General features: G+C 42.6%; 1 long non-coding RNA gene across 1 annotated transcript; it reads left to right on the top strand.

Moving 5' to 3' along the window:
- Nucleotides 1-3776: 3776 nt before the first annotated feature.
- On the top strand, nt 3777-11605 carry LOC137095494 (uncharacterized). The gene is made up of 2 exons (XR_010908857.1): nt 3777-4959; nt 8932-11605. It is a non-coding gene; the product is annotated as an uncharacterized lncRNA (long non-coding RNA).
- Nucleotides 11606-21689: the final 10084 nt, after the last annotated feature.

Genomic DNA, 21689 nt, shown 5'->3' on the forward strand with positions numbered 1-21689 from the left:
TTCCCCTGAGCTGATTAGTTGGGATTATTGTGCTTTCGGTACTTGGTCCTTTTTGTGTTTGTGCAGCCCTCCGTTTAGCCTTCTGGCGGTTCCCTGACATTGTGGGTAAAGTAGTGTTTGCAAGGCTGCTGTCCCCCTCCCCCAGTGGGCCTAGTTTAAAGTGCGCCTAATGAGGTTTGCGAGTCTGTGAGCAAAAAGGTGTTTTCCTACTTGTGTGAGATGCACCCCATCCCTTGCCAGTAGGCCATCCTCCTGGAAAAGCAGGCCATGGTCAAGGAAGCCAAAGCGTTCCTCCTGACACCATTTTCTAAGCCAGTCATTGACCTGTACTATTTTTCTGGCCCTTGTAGGACCGTGTTTTATGACTGGGAGGAGGGATGAAAAGACCACCTGTACATTACATTGCTTTAGCTTTGTTCCTAGAGCTCGAAAATCATTTGTGATCTTTTGAACAGTATGCCTAGCAGTATCATTGGTTCCTACATGAATCAACATGAGGGGCGGACAGTGATGGGGCTTGAGGAGCCTGGTGAGCCTCTGAGTGATATGGTGTATTTTTGCCCCCAGTAGGCAGCATATTTCTCGAGCCATCCCATCCGGTCTGGAAATGACGGCTTCCGTTCCTCTAAGGAGGGAGTCGCCTACTACCAAGACCTGTTTACTTTCAGGATTGGCAGGGCCCCTTTTGCGCATTGTAGTGTGTAGGTACCCAGAAAAGTGATCCTGTTGGTGTGAATTGTGTAGGTGTAAAGTGTTGTCCTCCTCCTCAACATCCCCAGTGCATTCATCAAGGACAATCCATTGAGATTCGTCCAAGAGCCTAGCGTTCTCCTGTATGTGTTCCTGTTGCACCTGGTCTATGGTTGGGGATGGCACACCTGCATGATTGTGTAAGAGTGAATGTTGTGAAGTGTTGTCCCAAACAGGGCTATCCCCCTCACACTGGTCAAGGACGAGCCACTGATCAGTATCTAAGCCATTCTGGTCTTCCTCAATGTGTTGTGCTTCTTGGTCAAGTGATAGCTGTGTGAAAATGTGGAATCTATTGTGTAACTGCAGCTGAGAAGAAGTATTCTAAGGAGGCTTCCGGGTCCTATGTCTCTTTCTAAGGGTGACATTCCTCCAAGCCTGAGGGTTGTCCACATCTGAGGTGATCTCCTCTTAAACCTCCCCATAATGTTGATGTGATATGGGCTGCGTGTCTAGGACAGCATGCTGTGTGGTGTCTAAGAACGGCTCGAGTTCCTGAATGCCCTTAAGGGTCTTAATACGGTCCTCGAGTTGTCGGATCCTGTGTTCCATGTGAGTGATCTGTTTACACTTGGGGCAAATATAATTGAGTAATTGTAGTGTGAAAAAGCTGAACATGCCACAGCTTGTGCATGAGACTGGAAGTTTTTGTGTTTGTTCCATGTGGGGGTTGCTAATTACCTCCTCTTGGTGTGTGTTTTATGTTGTTGTCTGTATGCAGGGGTGAAAGTGTAGGTTACTGAGTTTATATAGGGTAACCAGGAAGCAGAACAGGAAGCCCCGCCTCTCAAACAAAGCAGTTAATTTTTAAACACAGGAAGCTCCGCCTCTCAAACAAAGCAGTTAATTTTTAAACACTCACTCACTCAGATTTCTAGTGCCCTCTAAGACAAAGCTTATCCTGAAGCAGAAGGGAACAAAATGGATTCTGCTTCCTCAACTTTTGTGGGAGCCCAGCTGCCCCTTGACTTCAGACCCTGGTTTATATAGGGTAACCAGGAAGCCAAGACATAAAGTTATAATAAACTGGGTTAAGGCCAGTGTGATTCGCCTTATTTTCAGTTTAATTGCTTCCTTGATAGGACTTCAAAGTGATAGGACTTGTTTGGCCCCTCCCCCGCTCTTTTTTCTTTCACCGCTAGGCATGTTGACTGTGGGGCCCTTCTGCCCTGGCTCAGCGCTTATGGATCTGGCCTGCCTGTTAGGCCAAGCGCTGGCGGCACACCCTCCACCCTTAGGAGCTTCTTGGCTGGCCTCCTGGTTGCCTGATGATGCCAGTTGCTTGTGGACAGGACATCACTGTGCACGTGGCAGTCGGCCATCTTGGCCCCAGCAGCCATTTTATATATTGAAGCCATCTATAGCCCCATGGCTGGCAGCCATTTTATGGTGGTTGACTGACACCGAGACAGCCACTTAATTACACAGTGGCTGCACGACCTAGGCTGTTTTGGACAGCACATAGATGAAGGTGAATCACACCAATTACTCACCAGGTTTTTACTGTTTTAAGTTATGAATAAATTAGCCACAACGCATGTTACTATCATTCGTCACAAATGCATGTTGGTTTTATTTAAAAACACATTTATAAACCCTTGTGCTGTGAGGACTGAAGACCGACAGGTCGCAGGTTCGGATCTGGGGAGAGGCTGATGAGCTCCCTCTATCAGTTCCAGCTCCTCATGTGGGGACATGGAAAAAGCCTCCCACAAGGATAACAAACATCAAACCATCTGTGCCTCCCCTGGTCAATGTCCTTGCAGACGGCCAATTCCTTCTGTGGCTAACTAAAGTTTTATTTCTAATTTTATTTATTTATTTGTTTATTTTTAACCATTTTTACAACACAATGTCAGCAGTAAATACTGCCATTATATGAGATTGTGACGCAGCTTGACGTGGTTTTAAAAAGAGAATTTTCAGATATTTCCCCAATGCCCATATGTCATGATTTACTGCCATATTGGCCTATTTCTGCAGTAGGCCTTTGTTCACAAATCCAAAATCCAAGAGCAGATTGCCCCTTCCCAAGGAGGGTGAGGAAGGACACCACGAAAGTTGAATCTTTAAAACTGCAAAATGCTATTTATTGCGCAGCTGAAGCAATAGTGACAAACATGCATATAGAAATGCAATAAAGGGGTTTGTCTAACCTAAAGTTGGTTGCATTGATTTTTTATGACTTTCATTAAAACAGTTTGATTGGTACATAGAAATCAATCATCTCATTGGTTCCCAAAGACAAATCATTTCATTGGTCTTAAGTTAGCTATGCAGTTGTTCATTAGTTGTTTATGATTTTGATTGACATTATAGCACACGTGGGATCCTAACAATAGCACAACTATAATGTAACTATGGTCCATTGTTCTCTGACCATGACTGTATCTTATCTTATCTTATCGTTTTTGCCCCTACATTTTCTGGAGGTTCCACTGAGATATTGCATATTTGAGGGCGTTCTTTTTGGAAGGCACTAGCCGAGAGAGGCATTTGGGGCCTCCGGCTCAGGTGCTTATCTCTTGGCGGCAAGAGAAGGGAAGGAGTCATCTGTGTGTGAGCTTGGGCCCAGCCGCCGGATTCTCCATCTTTTGGCTTGCCGCCCAAGAGTGGGCCAAGACCGGTTGAATTACTGCAAAAGCTTCGGGGAAGGGTAAGTATGAGATGAATTGAATTGTTGATTTTGTTGAAACCACATTCATATAGTTAGCAGGAAGTTTCTAGTATCTGCAGTAAAAAAACAACCTTTGGACTGGAGTGTGGGGGAGAGTGAAATCGGATGCTCTGACTTCACTTCCCAGAGAAACAAACTTTTAGTGCTGGCTGGAGAAAAAAAAACCCTCAAAAAATCCAACAAGCAAAACCCAGCCGAAATCCTATAGGAACGTGGGGTGAATGGCCACTTCTGTGCGTGTTTCCATGTGCGCAAGGCTGTCTTGTCTTCACACCACCTGTCTATATGTCTTGTTTCCACACTTATGTGGGAGGGGGGGGGGGAGATTTAAGATTGATGTGATGTCGAGTTAAAAATGACAAACTGCCTATGCTGATGTTTTTTTTACTAATGTTGATGTCTTAAACTTTTGTGTTGAAATGTATTGCAAATGCTGAGATTTCAAATGTACTAACAATATTCAAACCTTGCAAATGTTATTGATAAATTGCATACATCTGTATTGATTTCAATATTATTGTAAACTGTTAAATTGTGTTGAGGTGCTGATTTGGTTGCAAAGGTTCTGTGTTGAATCTGAATGTGCCTTCTGAGGCTGGAGAGGGCTTCGCCTCAGTGATTCTGAAAAGGAAAGAAATGAGAAAAGCTGTTTTGATGTTGTGTTGTGTGATTTGAATTTTCTGCAAAAAGCTTTGGATTTCAGTTACCTGTTTGAAAAGGAGAGATAGTATTTGTGTTTCCTTGAGTCAAAGGTGACAGGAGCAGTGAGAATTTATAAAAGGCATGATTCTTGTATTTTTAGCCCTCTGTAGCTTCCACAAGCTCCAAAGTGGCTTCTGTTGCACAGTAGCACTGGCTTCCTTTTACCATCGAAACCCCAAGGAAGTCACCTACAGACGCAGTCAGTCAGTATGGGACTTTGGACTAGAGCTGTGTGGGAGAGTGAACAGATGCCTCTGAAGAATCAATTCCCGATTTGAGAAAAAGATTTGAGAAAATTATGTGATACTCCCTGGGAATTGTCAATTGTGTGAAATTCCCTGGAAACTAGGTTCTGTGAGACCTTGTGTTGTTCGAGGTATTTGTTATGTGCACATGTGATCTTGAGTGAGTGGCAGCAAAGATTATCTATGTGTTGTAACACTGGGTTGAGATTTGTGCAAGCACCGCTGTGTGAAATGAGTACTTGATTTAGTTTTCCAAGAGTGCTGAATGAAAAGATTTTAAAGAGAAACTGAGAACTGTTTTGTGTAGATGGATTATTGTTGTTTTAAATGGGGACTCGTTCAAGTGCTTGGAAGAAGATAGGAATGTGGAATACAATGATGTGTCAAAAGAGAGCTTTGTGTCCTGAACTTTGGCATGGAAAAATATATAAAAAGTAAGACTGCCTGAAAAGTTGGCAGGTGATTTGGCTATTTTGACCTTGTATGTGTGCCAAAATGATACGGGACTCAGTTTGAAATTCTGTGTATTCCATTGATGAAATGAAGGCTGGGAGCGAGAGACACTCAGACATGTTGAGTTGAAAAGTAAATATAGAATGTTAATTGTGGGAAATGAATTTATGTTCGAAATGTGTCTTTTTGATATTTAGCAACACACCCCTAATGCTGCAATTTGAAAAGCTGTGTTCTTAAAATGTAAGAAGAATGTGTATTATGACAAAATGGGTGATCTTTAAAAGTTTGATGTTTTCAATAATTCTTTTGAATTTTTATGTTTATGCGGAAGCTGACCTCGGGAAGCTTGTTTGTGTACGTGCGTGCGTGTGTGTGTGTGAACGAGGTTTCTCTCTTTGTGTGTGAATGTGTAAAAGGGCCTAACCACTAATCACTAACCAGCTGTATGTGTGTGAATTTGGAGAATGAATATTATGCGATGTGACATTTTCTGAAATGGTTAAAATCCTGATTTGTTCTGTGTCTATGGGGAAAAAATGAGTCTTGCATTATGAATATGTATCTTTTGAAAACATGAAAATTTGCCCGCATGGGCTGTATAAATAACTGTGTGGAGAGAAAAAAGAGCAAAAACCTGATGTCAAGGGTTTTTATGTCAAGGGTTGTGACTGGCCAAAAGAGTTTTTCAAGCACTGAAAGAGGCCAGGGCACATCAAAATGAAAATTTGAAGACTGATAGAAACTCATTGTCTGTGTTAAAAAGGTTTAAAAGCAGGCTGTTTAAGAACTGTTAGAAACTGATGTTTTACAATGCCCTGAATGTACGGTATGTTATAGAGATAAGAATTTAGGTTGATACCAGCCAGGATGAGATCAAATGAAATGGATTGACTGTGTTTTAAGAGTGCATTTTAAAAACTGAAGTTCTAACTCTATTTTTTGCTCAAGAAAATGGAAATAATTCTTATGTTTAAAGCAACTGTATGTCATGAGAGAGTGAAATCATGTGCCGGAGTTTTAAAATGTTTTTTTAAGAGCTGTTTTAAAATGGATGGTATGTGGAGGGCTCTCGCTTTACAGAGCCAGAAGAGAGATAGCGAGAAAAGAACATGGTGTTCTCTTGCCATTCTCTGGCAAAAGAGAGAACAATGGTTATGAATGGTACATTTTAAAAGTATCTAATACCGTTTTGGATTTTTGTGTTCAAATTTATGAATGCTTACCAGAGCTCCTTGTAGCTTTCTGGTTCAAAGGGGAAAATGCTTCATTTTGCCCTCCCTTCTCTATGAACTGCTGATGGACCTTAACTCCTTGCAGGTTGGGACATTTTGAGGCTTGTGCCGAAAGGGGAAAGTTACATCTGTGTGTGGACAAAGTTTAAAGTTTGGGTTGTTATAAGTTTTTCAGGCTGAATGGCCATGTTCCAGAAGCATTCTTTCCTGATGTTTTGCCTGCATCTATGGCAGGTATCCTCAAGTTGCCCTGGTGGCACAGCGGGTTAAACCCCTGTGCCGGCAGGACTGAGGACCGACAGGTTGCAGGTTCGAGTCCGGGGAGAGGCGGATGGGCTCCCTTTGTCAGCTCCAGCTCCCCATTGCGGGGACGTAGGGGAGGCCTCCTACAGGGATGATAAAAACATCAAATCATCCGGGCGTCCCCTGGGCAACGGCCTTGCAGACGGCCAATTCTCTCACACCAGAAGCGACTTGCAGTTTCTCAAGTCGTCCCTGACAAAAGTTTTATTTTGTTACCCAGCAACCTTTTCTTGGAAAGAGGCACAAGATTTGTGTCTAAAATTGTTTTGTGCCAAAAGTTTTTGGTTAGAAAATCTGATTTTGTCCCAGAACAACAGCTTAATAGAGGTTGTGGAATTTATAAATGCATTTTCTTTTGAAGGAGAATCCAACCCCTCCTTCCCTATCCTCTGTTGTCATTGGAGGATGGCCTTTTCTTCAGATGGCTATGAAATGACTATAGTACTTTTATGTTAGAAATAACAGAACTCTTTACATTGTTTTTGTTTGATATTTACTTCAAAAGAAAACTTATAATTGATTTTGACAGCAGAATTGATTTTTTATGTGGATACTAGACCTGTTTGATCAAGAAAAAATTTGTTTCTAAAATCGATTTGTAATTGGGGTGTTTTTTTTGTTTCGATATTTAAAATATTTACAAAACTTTCCAAAAAAATGTTTTGTTATTTACGAAATTTCGTAAATATTTACAAAACATTTTGTAAGTGTGAATGTTGCAGTAATGGTCACCTTGATTAGCATTGAATGGCTTTCATTTCTCCCACCCTGGACATTCCATAGATAAACTCCATTTGCCTAGTTTCCAACAGACCTCTGAGAATGCCTGCCATAGATGTGGGCAAAATGTCAGGAGAGAATGCTTCTGGAACATGGTCATACACTCATACAGCCCTGAAAACTCACAGCAAAAGAGCCTGGATGGATGCAGCCTTCAATTTGTGGCAATCAGATGGTATTGGTCTCATCTCAGGCGGGCCACGGAGGCAGAGCCGGCGCTGCAGGAATCCCCTCCCCGGCTCCTGCGCTCCGGCTCCGGCTCCTGCGCCCTCCTCCTCCTCCTTCTCCTCCCAGCTGTGTTGCAGGAAGTGCCAGGAGAAGGAGGAGGAGGAGGAGGGCGCAGGAGCCGGAGCCGATTGGATGGCGTGCGGAGGCCGGTTGTAAGGGTGAGCGCGCGCGCGCCATCCAATCGGCTCCGGCTCCTGCGCCCTCCTCCTCCTCCTCCTCCTCCTCCCAGCTGTGTTGCAGGAAGTGCCAGGAGGAGGAGGAGGAGGGCGCAGGAGCCGGAGCCGATTGGATGGCGCGCGGAGGCCAGTTGTAAGGGTGAGCGCGCGCGGGCCGGGCACCCAACAGGCAGGGGCGGTGCTTGGCTCACTGGGTGTGCGCTCGCGCCGCCCCTTTGCCCCGCCCGCCCCATTTACAAAACAGGCGAAAGCTCGTAAATACTGTGGGAGTTGCCGTTTCGATATTTAAAAACCCTTCCGGGTTTGAAAATATGTTTTGTTATCGTACCGTAAATGCAAAAATTAACGAATGTTTTACGAATTACGAAATTAACGAACGAAACCGCACAGGCCTAGTGGATACAATAACGTTGGACATGAGTTATAGTTCTTAGACCAAAGTGACTAACTTCACAGCTTTTCTTCAAACATAGGGCAAAGTACCTCTACAAATTTTGCTACTTTGGCCCAAATTCCTCTACAAAAGTTATTGGAAGAGGTAATTCTGGAACGGGACATAAGAACAGGTAGATAGGGCAGCTTGCCCAGAGATTTTTGCCAGATTTAAGAGACAATGCCTAGCAAAAGGCCCCAGAGATTTTTGCCAAATTTGAGAGACATTGCCAGTAAACAGCTCAAGAGACATTTTACAGTTTACTGTTTTGATTAAGTTGGAAAAGCAGGTCGCAGATGGAATGGGCAACCGAGAGTGCCAGTATACATTGCTAAAGGATTGCCTACAGCAGATGGATGGAGAAACTATGAGATAAATCGTGGAGAGGAACCGTGAGATGAATCGTGGGAAAAACCGTGGAGAATTGTTTAAAAAGGATGAAGATTGGTCGAGAGGACTTCGGAGTGGGAGATCGTAGAGTCCCGCCAATGGATGTAGAAGCGAAGGATGTTGATGGAGCTGACGACCAGGCATGTAGCCGGGGGGGGGGGGGGGGGCTCGGGGGGCTTCAGCCCCCCCCCCCCCGAAATTTTCATGGTGGTTCGCGAAAAGGCCTTATTGGTGCATTATTTAAACTGTTATGTTTATTCATATCATGGTCTGATCACCATACTCAATATATCCCATATGCATGGGGGGATTGGGGTAATGATACAAAAGGTTTGCTAGGCTAGACCCTCTTTCACTCAGACTCAGCCCCCCCCCCCCGAAACTCAGCCCCCCCCAACCCCCCCCCCCCGAAAAAATTCAGCCCCCCCCCCCCCCCCGAAACGAAATCCTGGCTACGGGTCTGCTGACGACAGAACTGGCCAAAAAGACTTCAACAGATGGGTAATCAGTATCCCCCTCCCCCTTTTCCTCTCACTATCTTTCTGCTTATCTCTTTCAGCTCCTGAGCTCCTGTATGGGACCCCATTCCTAAAATTGGATGAGACCCTGTTCCTAAATTGGATATCCGAAAGGCACCACTGCCAGCCTGGAAAGCCAAGCCTACCCGAACCACCACCAACTGGGTAGAGCGAGACCTGAAAGGCACCACTGCCAGCTGGAAAGCCTAATGGGAGTCCAAAACACAGGAGCCAAGCCCACCCAAACCAGGAGTGCAAAATGCAGGAGCCAAACCACCACCAACTGGGTAGGATGAGCTAAAAGACTTGTGAGATATGAAGATTTTATTTTACAGACTTTCCTGGATACAGATTTTCTTTACACAAAGACTGATCTTAGAGCTAGAGACATTGCTAGATACAGAGACTTTTTGGACTTAGAGACTTTCTTCATTTTACCTGGAATTTAATAGACTCATTTCTTCAATCAAGAAGGGGAACAAACCCCCAGTTTCACTCAGATTGCTTTTGTATGCCGGAGACTGAAAGGACATGAAAGTTGGATACAGATGTGTGCGGCCACGTTTGGGCCTGACGAGGACTGGATTTGATACATATGTGCATGGCCACATTTGGGCCTCTGGCAGCAAGAACTGGACTCGATCAAAATTTTATTGAAGACTATATCCTTTCTCAAATTGAATGATTTCTGTTGCTGAATTGTTAAAGTGGTTATTGTCACCATTTAGTTTTGATTGCTGGCTTGATAAGCTTTCATTTGTTTGTGCTATTTCAGCCAAGTGTTTAGAATTATGTTTCGGAAAGAGACAGAGATGATGTCATTGACAGCCTGATGCCACCCCCATTACAGCAGGATGGGAGAAGGACACACTCCACCAGTTGGTAAATGCCATTGCAGAAAAATTACAAGCACGGGACTGTTGAGTATGTTACTTACAATCAGCCCGCTTTCCAAACACCACACAACAGACAACTGATCATACAGATGACCCCAGTTAATTCATTTTGAAGAAGGGGAGGTCTTCACCTCCCTTGCCCCTTTGTACACCTTTGTGCACCACTTAGCTCAGCCCAAACATCACTTACAAAGACATCTTACTATGACCATGCCCCATGTCCAAATGGGACAATACCCTAGATGTGACATTACTGTATTCCTGTCAGATATACCGTTTACAGACATATACAACCAAACAAACGTTGACATGTGCAGACAATTCCGCATTGCATTGCAACATGCATACAAAGACGCTGGCAAGATTGGCCAAGACACTATTGTATTTGCAGAAGTTGGGCAGGAAGGGAAGATACTGCCCCAGTCTGGAATGGCACATGTACAACTGAAATCCCTGATTCTTGAGAGACTGAGATTCTTTGATATACAACAGCCACTTGGGGCATGAGACAAAACAAGATGGATGGGCCAGAGTTTAAGGAGCACACAGTGACACAACACTGACAATACAACATACTTGACAGAATCACAAAGAATTGGTGCAATCTTGTTTCCATAGATTGGAATAGCACTAACTGGCGCATTTCAGCGCAACTAGATAAACTGGCAAACTACACAATAAAAGGATTGGAATCCCTCCAAATAAGACACCCAAATACAACACAGATTGGCAGTAGATCACCTGTTCAGAGAAGGAGGTCTATGCAGTTTGTTGCAAAATGAGAATGTTTCCAAGACACACCAAATAGTCAACACAATCAGTATCACATACACTGAAGACTCAGATTGGCAGGGGTGGCTCACATAATGGGTGCTTGACTTGCAATGGTTAAAAGATTTAGTCATGTCTGAAATTGCAATTATCATGATGCTGTTGATATTTTTGTGTTGCTTCACTTTGATAACATGTGCTTGTAGAGTTACGCTGCCCTCAGCCTTGGCCCCTAAAAAGATTGAACAGATAGAACTCTTGGATGTCAACCCAGTTAGGATGACAACAGAATGTACATCCTTAGGGTGAAAGAAACATCCCAAGTGGATACAAATGATTGGTCAAAAATAAGGGGTCATTGTGCAGCAATAAGATTAACTGCTTCTTTGCTCTGCTTTTGTAAAACCTGCTTGATTTGCTTCGCTGAAAAGATTTCATCTCAGCAAAAAGAAAAGGCGGGAATGGAGGGGACATGGTTTTAAAAAGGGAATTTTCATATATTTCCCCAATGCTCATATGTCATGATTTACTGCCATATTGGCCTATTTCTGCAGTAGGCCTTTGTTCACAGAAAATGCTGATTGTTTGAGAAATCAGTGCTTCAAAGAAGAAGTTACTATTCAAGGGTAACAACATATCCAGACAAAACCAGCTAGCTGTTTGCTAGATAGAACCCCCAAGTTTCCCAGTCGCTCTGAAGCCATGTTTGCAACAGACTAACAGATAAGATACAGTCATGGTTAGAGAACAATGGACTATAGTTATGTTATAGCTGTGCCATTGTTAGGATCCCACGTGTACTATAATGTCAATCAAAATCATAAACAACTAATGAACAACTGCATAACTAACTTAGACCAATGAAATGATTTGTCTTTGGGAACCAATGAGATGATTGATTTCTATGTACCAATCAAACTGTTTTAATGAAAGTCATAAATAATGCAACCAACTTTAGGTTGGACAAACCCCTTTATTGCATTTCCATATGCATGTTTGTCACTATTGCTTCAGCTGCGCAATAAATAGCATTTTGCAGTTTTAAAGATTCAACTTTCGTGGTGTCCTTCCTCGCCCTCCTTGGGAAGGGGCAATCTGCTCTTGGATTTTGGATTTGTGGATTATCTTTTTGGTTTTTGCCCCTACACCACGACATCTTTTCAAAAATGTGTGTCGTGTCCACATAAATATCCAGACAACGGCGCGTACGACAATGGCCTGGTATGCCTGGGAGAAGGACACCTCTCTCTCCCAGGCCTGTCCTACCTGCAAAGCCTTCTCACCACGAACGAGAAAAAAGAGAGAGCTGCGTTGAAAGGCCTTCTTGCCTCCTAAGCCGGGAGAAGGGAACTGGCCCCAGGCAAACTGGATGGGAAAGAAGTCTGAATCAGCGGTCAAGAAAAAGGAAATAATTAAAACTAAGAAGGCCAGACCAATTAAGCTCGGGGAGGGGGCTCTGAAAAATTAAACTAAAATTAAATTAAATTAAAATTAAAAATTAAACCATATACACCTCCTGTCACATCAGCACTTTTAATCTTGTACCCATTGCTCTGGCCCGGCCCAGTTTTATTGTGTTTACTGTATTGTGCCTGTTGTTTATTTTGCTTTATTCTGTTTTTAATTGTTTGATTTGCTTAGATTGTATTGTTGTGTTGTGTGTTGAGGCCTCGGCCTGTGTAAGCCGCATCGAATCCTTCGGGAGATGCTAGCGGGGTACAAATAAAGTTTAATAATAATAATAATAATAATAATAAATAAACTGATTTGGTCATGTGGGAGTTGTAGTTGCAGGGATGTATAGTTCACCTACAATCAAAGAGCATTCCGAACTCCACCCATGGCAGAAGCTAGGGCTGACAGCGGAAGCTCACGCCGCTCCCCGGAATTGAACCTGCGACCTTTCGATCAACAAGCTCAGCACCTCAGTGCTTTAACCCACTGCGCCACCGGGGCCCCCGCAGGGATGTATAGTTCACCTAAAATCAGAGAGCATTCTGAACTCCACCCATGATGGAATTGAACCAAACGTGGCACACAGGACACCCATGACCATCAGAAAACACTAGAAGGGTGTGGTGGGCATTCACCTTGAGTTTGGGAGTTGTAGTTCACCTACCTCCAGTGAGCACTCTGGACTCAAACAATGATGGATCTGGACCCAACTTGGCATGAATACTCAATATGCCCAAATGTGAACACTGGTGGAGTTTGGGGGAAATAGACCTCGACATTTTGGAGTTGTAGTTGCAGGGATGTATAGTTCACCTAAAATCAAAGAGCATTCTGAACTCCACCCATGATGGAATTGAACCAAACGTGGCACACACAACTCCCTTGAGGAATAGAAAATAATAAAGGGTGTGGTGGGCATTCATCTTGAGTTTGGGAGTTGTAGTTCAACTAAGTCCAGTGAGCACTCTGGACTCAAACATTGATGGATCTGGACCCAACTTGGCATGAAAACTCAACATGCCCAAATGTAAACACTGGTGGAGTTTGGGGGAAAATAGATCTTGTCATTTGGGAGTTGTCATTGCAGGGATGTATAGTTCACCTAAAATCAGAGAGCATTCTAAACTCCACCCATGATGGAATTGAACCAAACTAGGCACACAGGACACCCATGACCATCAGAAAACACTAGAAGGGTGTGGTGGGCATTCACCTTGAGTTTGGGAATTGTAGTTCACCTACCTCCAGTGAGCACTCTGGACTCAAACAATGATGGATCTGGAGCCAATTTGGCATGAATACTCAATATGCCCAGATGTGAATACTGGTGGAGTTTGCGGGAAATAGACCTCGACATTTTGGAGTTGTAGTTGCAGGGATGTATAGTTCACCTACAATCAAAGAGCATTCCGAACTCCACCCATGGCAGAAGCTAGGGCTGACAGCGGAAGCTCACGCCGCTCCCCGGAATTGAACCTGCGACCTTTCGATCAACAAGCTCAGCACCTCAGTGCTTTAACCCACTGCGCCACCGGGGCCCCCGCAGGGATGTATAGTTCACCTAAAATCAGAGAGCATTCTGAACTCCACCCATGATGGAATTGAACCAAACGTGGCACACAGGACACCCATGACCATCAGAAAACACTAGAAGGGTGTGGTGGGCATTGACCTTGAGTTTGGGAGTTGTAGTTCACCTACCTCCAGTGAGCACTCTGGACTCAAACAATGATGGATCTGGACCCAACTTGGCATGAATACTCAATATGCCCAAATGTGAACACTGGTGGAGTTTGGGGGAAATAGACCTCGACATTTTGGAGTTGTAGTTGCAGGGATGTATAGTTCACCTAAAATCAAAGAGCATTCTGAACTCCACCCATGATGGAATTGAACCAAACGTGGCACACACAACTCCCTTGAGGAATAGAAAATAATAAAGGGTGTGGTGGGCATTCATCTTGAGTTTGGGAGTTGTAGTTCAACTAAGTCCAGTGAGCACTCTGGACTCAAACATTGATGGATCTGGACCCAACTTGGCATGAAAACTCAACATGCCCAAATGTAAACACTGGTGGAGTTTGGGGGAAAATAGATCTTGTCATTTGGGAGTTGTCATTGCAGGGATGTATAGTTCACCTAAAATCAGAGAGCATTCTAAACTCCACCCATGATGGAATTGAACCAAACTAGGCACACAGGACACCCATGACCATCAGAAAACACTAGAAGGGTGTGGTGGGCATTCACCTTGAGTTTGGGAATTGTAGTTCACCTACCTCCAGTGAGCACTCTGGACTCAAACAATGATGGATCTGGAGCCAATTTGGCATGAATACTCAATATGCCCAGATGTGAATACTGGTGGAGTTTGCGGGAAATAGACCTCGACATTTTGGAGTTGTAGTTGCAGGGATGTATAGTTCACCTAAAATCAGAGAGCATTCCGAACTCCACCCATGATGGAATTGAACCAAACGTGGCACACAGGACACCCATGACCAACAGAAAACACTAGAAGGGTGTGGTGGGCATTGACCTTGAGTTTGGGAGTTGTAGTTCACCTACCTCCAGTGAGCACTCTGGACTCAAACAATGATGGATCTGGACCCAACTTGGCATGAATACTCAATATGCCCAAATGTGAACACTGGTGGTTTGGGGGAAATAGACCTCGACATTTTGGAGTTGTAGTTGCAGGGATGCATAGTTCACCTAAAATCAAAGAGCATTCTGAACTCCACCCATGATGGAATTGAACCAAACGTGGCACACACAACTCCCTTGACGAATAGAAAATAATAAAGAGTGTGGTGGGCATTCACCTTGAGTTTGGGAGTTGTAGTTCAACTAAGTCCAGTGAGCACTCTGGACACAAACATTGATGGATCTGGACCCAACTTGGCATGAAAACTCAACATGCCCAAATGTAAACACTGGTGGAGTTTGGGGGGAAATAGACCTTGTCATTTGGGAGTTTTTGTTGCAGGGATGTATAAAGGTAAAGGTAAAGATAGTCCCCTGACATTAAGTCCAGTCATGTCTGACTCTTGGGTGTGGTGCTCATCTCCATTTCTAGGCCGAAGAGCCAGCATTGTCCGTAGACACCTCAAGGTCATATGGCCAGCATGACTGCATGGAGCGCCATTACCTTCCCACCGGAGCGGTACCTATTGATCTACTCACATTTGCATGTTTTCAAACTGCTAGGTTGGCAGAAGCTAGGGCTGACAGCGGAAGCTCACGCCGCTCCCCGGAATCGAACCTGCGACCTTTCGATCAACAAGCTCAGCACCTCAGTGCTTTAACCCACTGCGCCACCGGGGCCCCCGCAGGGATGTATAGTTCACCTAAAATCAGAGAGCATTCTGAACTCCACCCATGATGGAATTGAACCAAACGTGGCACACAGGACACCCATGACCATCAGAAAACACTAGAAGGGTGTGGTGGGCATTCACCTTGAGTTTGGGAGTTGTAGTTCACCTACCTCCAGTGAGCACTCTGGACTCAAACAATGATGGATCTGGAGCCAATTTGGCATGAATACTCAATATGCCCAGATGTGAATACTGGTGGAGTTTGGGGGAAATAGACCTCGACATTTTGGAGTTGTAGTTGCAGGGATGTATAGTTCACCTAAAATCAAAGAGCATTCTGAACTCCACCCATGATGGAATTGAACCAAACGTGGCACACACAACTCCCTTGACGAATAGAAAATAATACAGGGTGTTGTGGGCATTCACCTTGAGTTTGGGAGTTGTAGTTCAACTAAGTCCAGTGAGCACTCTAGACACAAACATTGATGGATCTGGACCCAACTTGGCATGAAAACTCGACATGCCCAAATGTAAACACTGGTGGAGTTTGGGGGAAAATAGACCTTGTCATTTGGGAGTTGTCGTTGCAGGGATGTATAGTTCACCTAAAATCAGAGGGCATTCTGAACTCCACCCATGATGGAATTGAACCAAACGTGGCACACAGGACACCCATGACCATCAGAAAACACTAGAAGGGTGTGGTGGGCATTGACCTTGAGTTTGGGAGTTGTAGTTCAACTACCTCCAGTGAGCACTCTGGACTCAAACAATGATGGATCTGGAGCCAATTTGGCATGAATACTCAATATGCCCAAATGTGAACTCCACCCATGATGGAATTGAACCAAACGTGGCACACAGGACACCCATGACCAACAGAAAACACTAGAAGGGTTTGGTGGGCATGTACCTAGAGTTTGGGAGTTGTAGTTCAACTACGTCCACTGAGAATTGTGGACTCAAACATTGATGGATCTGGACCCAATTTGGCATGAATACTCAGTATGCCCAAATGTGAACACTGGTGGAGTTTGGGGGAAATAGAATCTTGACATTTGGGAGTTGTAGTTGCTGGGATTTGTAGTTCACCTTGATGGTTTTGTAGCATTTTATACAATATGTGATTGCATGATTTTAATATTCAGCAATGAGAGCTTGCACCTGTTAGTTTATAGATAAACTATTTCATATTTGTTGTTTCCCAGAATCAATGAACGCCAACACATTTACACGTTTGAGATGTTGAAGTAACAAAGTAATTGAAAGCTTATAGTCAACATTAGAAATATTTATTTAATTTCAAACAGTTCTGAATATTTATTTCCATTCTAAATAAACATATGTTACAAATTTCATGAATTAGCATTAGCATTTGTTTTTTGTATCTTGTTTCTTCCTTTTTTCTGTATGGTTTTTTTTCTGTGTGGTTCAGCCTGACCATACAGGTCTTTATTCAATATTTGAACCCATTTGTCTGAGCTCAGTCTCAATCTCCCTAATACTCTCCATATTCTCAAAAAACTCTTGGAGATTGTCCTGAATGAGCTTCATGCTATGGTCATAAGCGTTAAGCAGCCTTTCTTCTGACTCTTCTAATAAGCTCGAAACCTTTCAGAAGAAAGAGAAGAATTAATAAGAGCTAAAGATTTTTTTAAAAATCCTTTATGAAGAGCTTGTCCTAAGTTAAAAGACTTTGACAAATTTTACTTCTCAACACTTGCAAACATATCCACATATAACCATATGAGAATTTAGTAATGGCTACTTTGAGTAAATATCATAAAATGACATAAGACAGTGTGAGTTGTTAGAAAAGATGATGGTCTAATATTAGGAAATGAGGGAGACCGCATTACAGGGTGTTTGACACAATCAAGTAATTTACAGCCATGATTTTTCAACGTCATGAACTATGGTTCTTGGAGATGTCCCATACATAACTTGAGGTCCACTTTTGGACAAATAACAACAATGAATAGTTACGACCATACATCAGTGGAATGATCAGAAATTTAAGGAGCAGCTATGCAGTTAGAATCCAACCACCAATCATGTCCTTTGAAACAGCGCAAAGGTTGATACTAATAAACTCAGCAGCTCCTGTGGTGTAACTTAACTCACCAGGGGAAAAAAAGGAAATTGAGCAGAGAGCAGGGGAAGCAGTTATACTATGAAACTAAATTTGAAAAATTCTGTTCCTGGTTTGAAAGTATTCTTTCCTTTTTAATTGTGTAGTACTTGAGTTGTTATACTCCAGAAACTTCATTTTTGTGGCTGCTACAAACTATGTTGAATTGGTTGGTACTCTACAAGATAGTCAATGGAAAACTATAGCAAAATGTGCTGCAGGGTATCCCGCAAAAACAAAGTTTGTGCAGTTTAATAAACTTTTCCATATTGTTAGAACTAATTCGGAAATTACATTTATAATCCAGGAACAAAAATTGTGTTACATAGTGTAATACAAATGCCAGAAAGAATGTTTGAACATTTCTTTACATGAAAAGAGTCAGATTATATTAAAGAACATACTGAAAAGAGGAAATAGGATGGACGCTGAAAAGATTTTCAGTGTGGAAAATGGGAAAGATGCAACCATATCTGAATTTTTGGGGAAAAGATTTTATGAGCAAGTAAAAGATTTTGGTGACTATTTTTTTCTAAAATACTTGGCGTTATTGAATTTTGAGTATTGATTAAGTACAAGAAGCCAACTCAGAACACTAGGAAATAGGAAGAAAATACAATAATTTAGGGGACTTGTAGTTATTCTTCCCAATTAATCAGAATGCAACTTGTGCATTATAACTATATGACTTTACCTTTATCCAAAGATTTTCTCTGAACGTAATCATGAACTCGTCTTTCTTCCGATTCTCATTAATTTTGTTTATCAGTTCCTGAGCTTCTTGCTCCATATCTTCAATTGTTGAATTCTTTCCTATGGTTGGAAAAAAGTAAAAATAGCATTTGAACTGTGTGTGTGTGTGTGTGTGTGTGTGTATTCTTGTAACAACAGTACGTTCAAAAGTAACACACCTATTATTTCCCAACAGAGGCAGATTTTGACATTTTAATACAGGGTGAGGCAGCATAAACTTCCTTTTTAAAAATGCGAGCCATTCTGTCGGTTGAAGACGTAGCGGAGAGCTAGTGGTCTTGTTCGAGAGGCGGGAGTATAAAGTCTTGTCCTGACACAGTTCAGTTGCCATCATGCGTTGGAACAGTGAGGAGCGTGCTTTTGCCATTGAGGCCCAGCTTTCGAGCGGATTTGGAGTGGTCGGCCCGCTCTCCAGATTCGGCACCTTGTGATTTTTTTCCTATGAGGTTTTTTGAAATCCCGTGTTTATGTGAACCGTCCAAGGAGCCTACAAGATTTGAAGACCAACATCCAGGAAGAAATTGCCAACATAACGCCTGCTATGCTGGCAAGAGTCATAACAAATGCCAGAAATCGGTTTACTCAGTGTATGGAGAAAGGAGAATGGCGGACATCACCTACCTAATTTGATCTTCAAAACTATGTTTAAAAAAAAGTTAGATATGTGCCTACATTATAAAAAAAATCTGATTCATACAATTGGTTTTATTAAGTTCTGAATAAAAGAAATTATGCTGCCTCACCCTGTATTTCGCAGACTACAGCCAGAAAATCAGAAGACGTTTACTTCTTGGGAGGAGAGCAATGACCAATCTTGATAAAACAGTTAAGAGTAGAGACATCACACTGGCAACAAAAATCCGCATAGTTAAAGCAATGGTATTCCCCGTAGTAACCTATGGATTCAAGAGCTTCACCATAAGGAAGGCTGAGCAAAGGAAGATAGATGCTTTTGAACTGTGGTGTTGGAGGAAAACTGAGAGTGCCTTAGACCGCAAGAAGATCAAACTAGTCCAGACTCCAGGAAATAAAAGCCCAACTAATCACTGGAGGGAAGGGTATTAGAGGCAAAGATGAAACACTTCGGCCACATAATAAGAAGACAGAAAAGCTTGGAGAACGATAATAATGCTGGGGAAAAGGAAAGGAAAAAGGAAGAGGGGCCGACCAAGAGCAAGATGAATTGATGTTATCCTTGAAGTGAGTGGCTTAACCTTGAAGGAGCTGGGGGTGGCGACAGCCGACAGGGAGCTCTGGTGTGGACTGGCCCATGAGGTCACGGAAATGACTGAACGAATAAACAACAACAAATATCTCTGTCTCAATAAATAAAGTCATTTTCTAGTATGTTGTAAGTGTAATGAAATAGGTGAATATGGTCTACATTAAGAATCCAGGATGTGATTTCCTTTCAACCATTTCTATGCTGTCATGCGAAAAAACTCGGAATGATTTTAAAGGAATCGTGCAGCAACCAAAATAGTCAAAAGTTTAGAAGCAAAGCAGCTTAGGAAACTGGGTATGTTTAGCTTGGAGAAAAAACGTCTGAGAAGGAACTTGACAGCTGTGTTGAAATATTTGAAAGGTGTCACTTTGATAAGGGGTCAAGTTTGTTTTCTGCTGCTCTAGAGACTAGGACATGGAGCAACAGATTAAAACTTTAGGAAAAGATATACCACCTAAACATTAGGAAGAACTACCAGAGGGTAAGAGCTGTTCCGGCAGTGGAATAAGCTGCTGTCTTGGAGTGTGGTGGAGTTTTTTCCTCTGGAAGATTTTAAGCAGAGACTGGATGATTATCTGTTGGGGGTACTTTGATTTTGTTTTGCTGCACAGCAGGGGGTTGGACTGGATGGCCTTGTGGTCTCTTACAACTCTATGATTCTGTGATTCTAGGAAAACCCATGTATTAAGTGAATCTAACAGCTAACTATCACTCTTAGCTACTTTTCCAGAGAATTTACCTCCCACACAGGCCCCATCTACACTGCCATATAAAATCCAGATTATCTGCTTTGAAATGGATTATATGGTAGTGTAGACTAGTATAATCCCGTTCAAAGCAAATAATGATTATCTGCTTTGACAATCTGGATTATATAGCAATGCAGTAGGGACCATGATCTCACTTATAGGTTCTCTTACATTTATTAATTGATGTACCACTCATACATTCAAATTGCCACATTTGTTAATTATTCAAAATTAAAATGTCAGTTTTCTGATCATTTAAAAAATCTTAACAGATCATCACTTTATGCACTTCTTTGTACATTAGAGGAAAATGGGCTATTTGATTTCTTTTGTTCAGCCCCTTCAAACAGAAATTCCTCATTAGATGGCATAGCAGCCTCTAAAAGGAGAGAGAGAACTTTTAGGGCATGGCAACAAAATCCAGTTCTTTTTTTATCTTTGTTATTTTTTATTTGAGTAACTGGTTTATGCAAAATCCAGGAATAATCCCAGTGAAACATGCACCAGTTGTGGACAAATTAAAACAGGTTATATAGCTTGGTCTTCAGCACAATGGCCCCTGCTTAAAAGCCTCTACAGAAGGTGCCTCCACCACACTCTAGGGCAGAGTTGCACTGATGAATGGCTCTCACAGTCAGGAAGTTTTTTCTAATGTTTGGATGTAATCTCCTGATGTTGTTTTATTATTATTATTATTATTATTATTATTATTATTTTGTAGGAGGCTTGTCCCATGTCTCTGCATGAGGAGCTAACGCTGATAGAGGGAGCTCATCAGCGCTTTCTTTAGATTTGTACCTTCAAACTGTCGGTCTTTAATCCTGCCGTCACAGGGGTTTAAACCGCTGTGCGACCGGGGGCTTTAATCCAAACGTTAAAGTGTAATAACTGGATTTGAGCTTGCATCTCTTAAGATCCAAAAAATCCCGTCGATTTCACCCCCCATTTTGTCTTATCACCCATCTATCTATGGATGTATCCATATAGTGCACAACGGGGGGGGGGGGGGGGGATTCAGTTATGAGGCAAGAAAACTGGAGTTTTGGTATCCATATTGATCGAACTCTCCCGTATTTGTTTATATTATTGTTATAATAACAATAAACGTTTGGTGGGGACACGAGACAGGGCCTTTTCTGTGGTGGCCTCCCAACTCTGGAACACCCTTCTGTGGTGGCCCCCCGACTCTGGGACACCCTCCCCAAAGATCTTAGACAGGCAGTCTTCAGAAAGAACTTGAAGGCCGGGCTGTTCCGATGTGCTTTCCCAGATTAGGAAATCTCCGATACCAAGTCCTATAAGCACTTTATTAGAACTAAGATTGTTGTACATTGCACTCTGCACTTGCCTATAAGCCTTATATACCACCTGTCACATCAGCACTTTTAATCCTGTACCCATTACTCTGGCCCGGCCCAGTTCTATTGTGTCTTAGTGTATTGTTTAATGCTTGTTGTTTATATTGCTTTAATTGTTTTTAATTTGCCTTAGTTTTT

This window comes from Anolis sagrei, chromosome Y, assembly GCF_037176765.1.
Source record: "Anolis sagrei isolate rAnoSag1 chromosome Y, rAnoSag1.mat, whole genome shotgun sequence".
Classification (NCBI taxonomy): Eukaryota; Metazoa; Chordata; class Lepidosauria; order Squamata; family Dactyloidae; genus Anolis; species Anolis sagrei.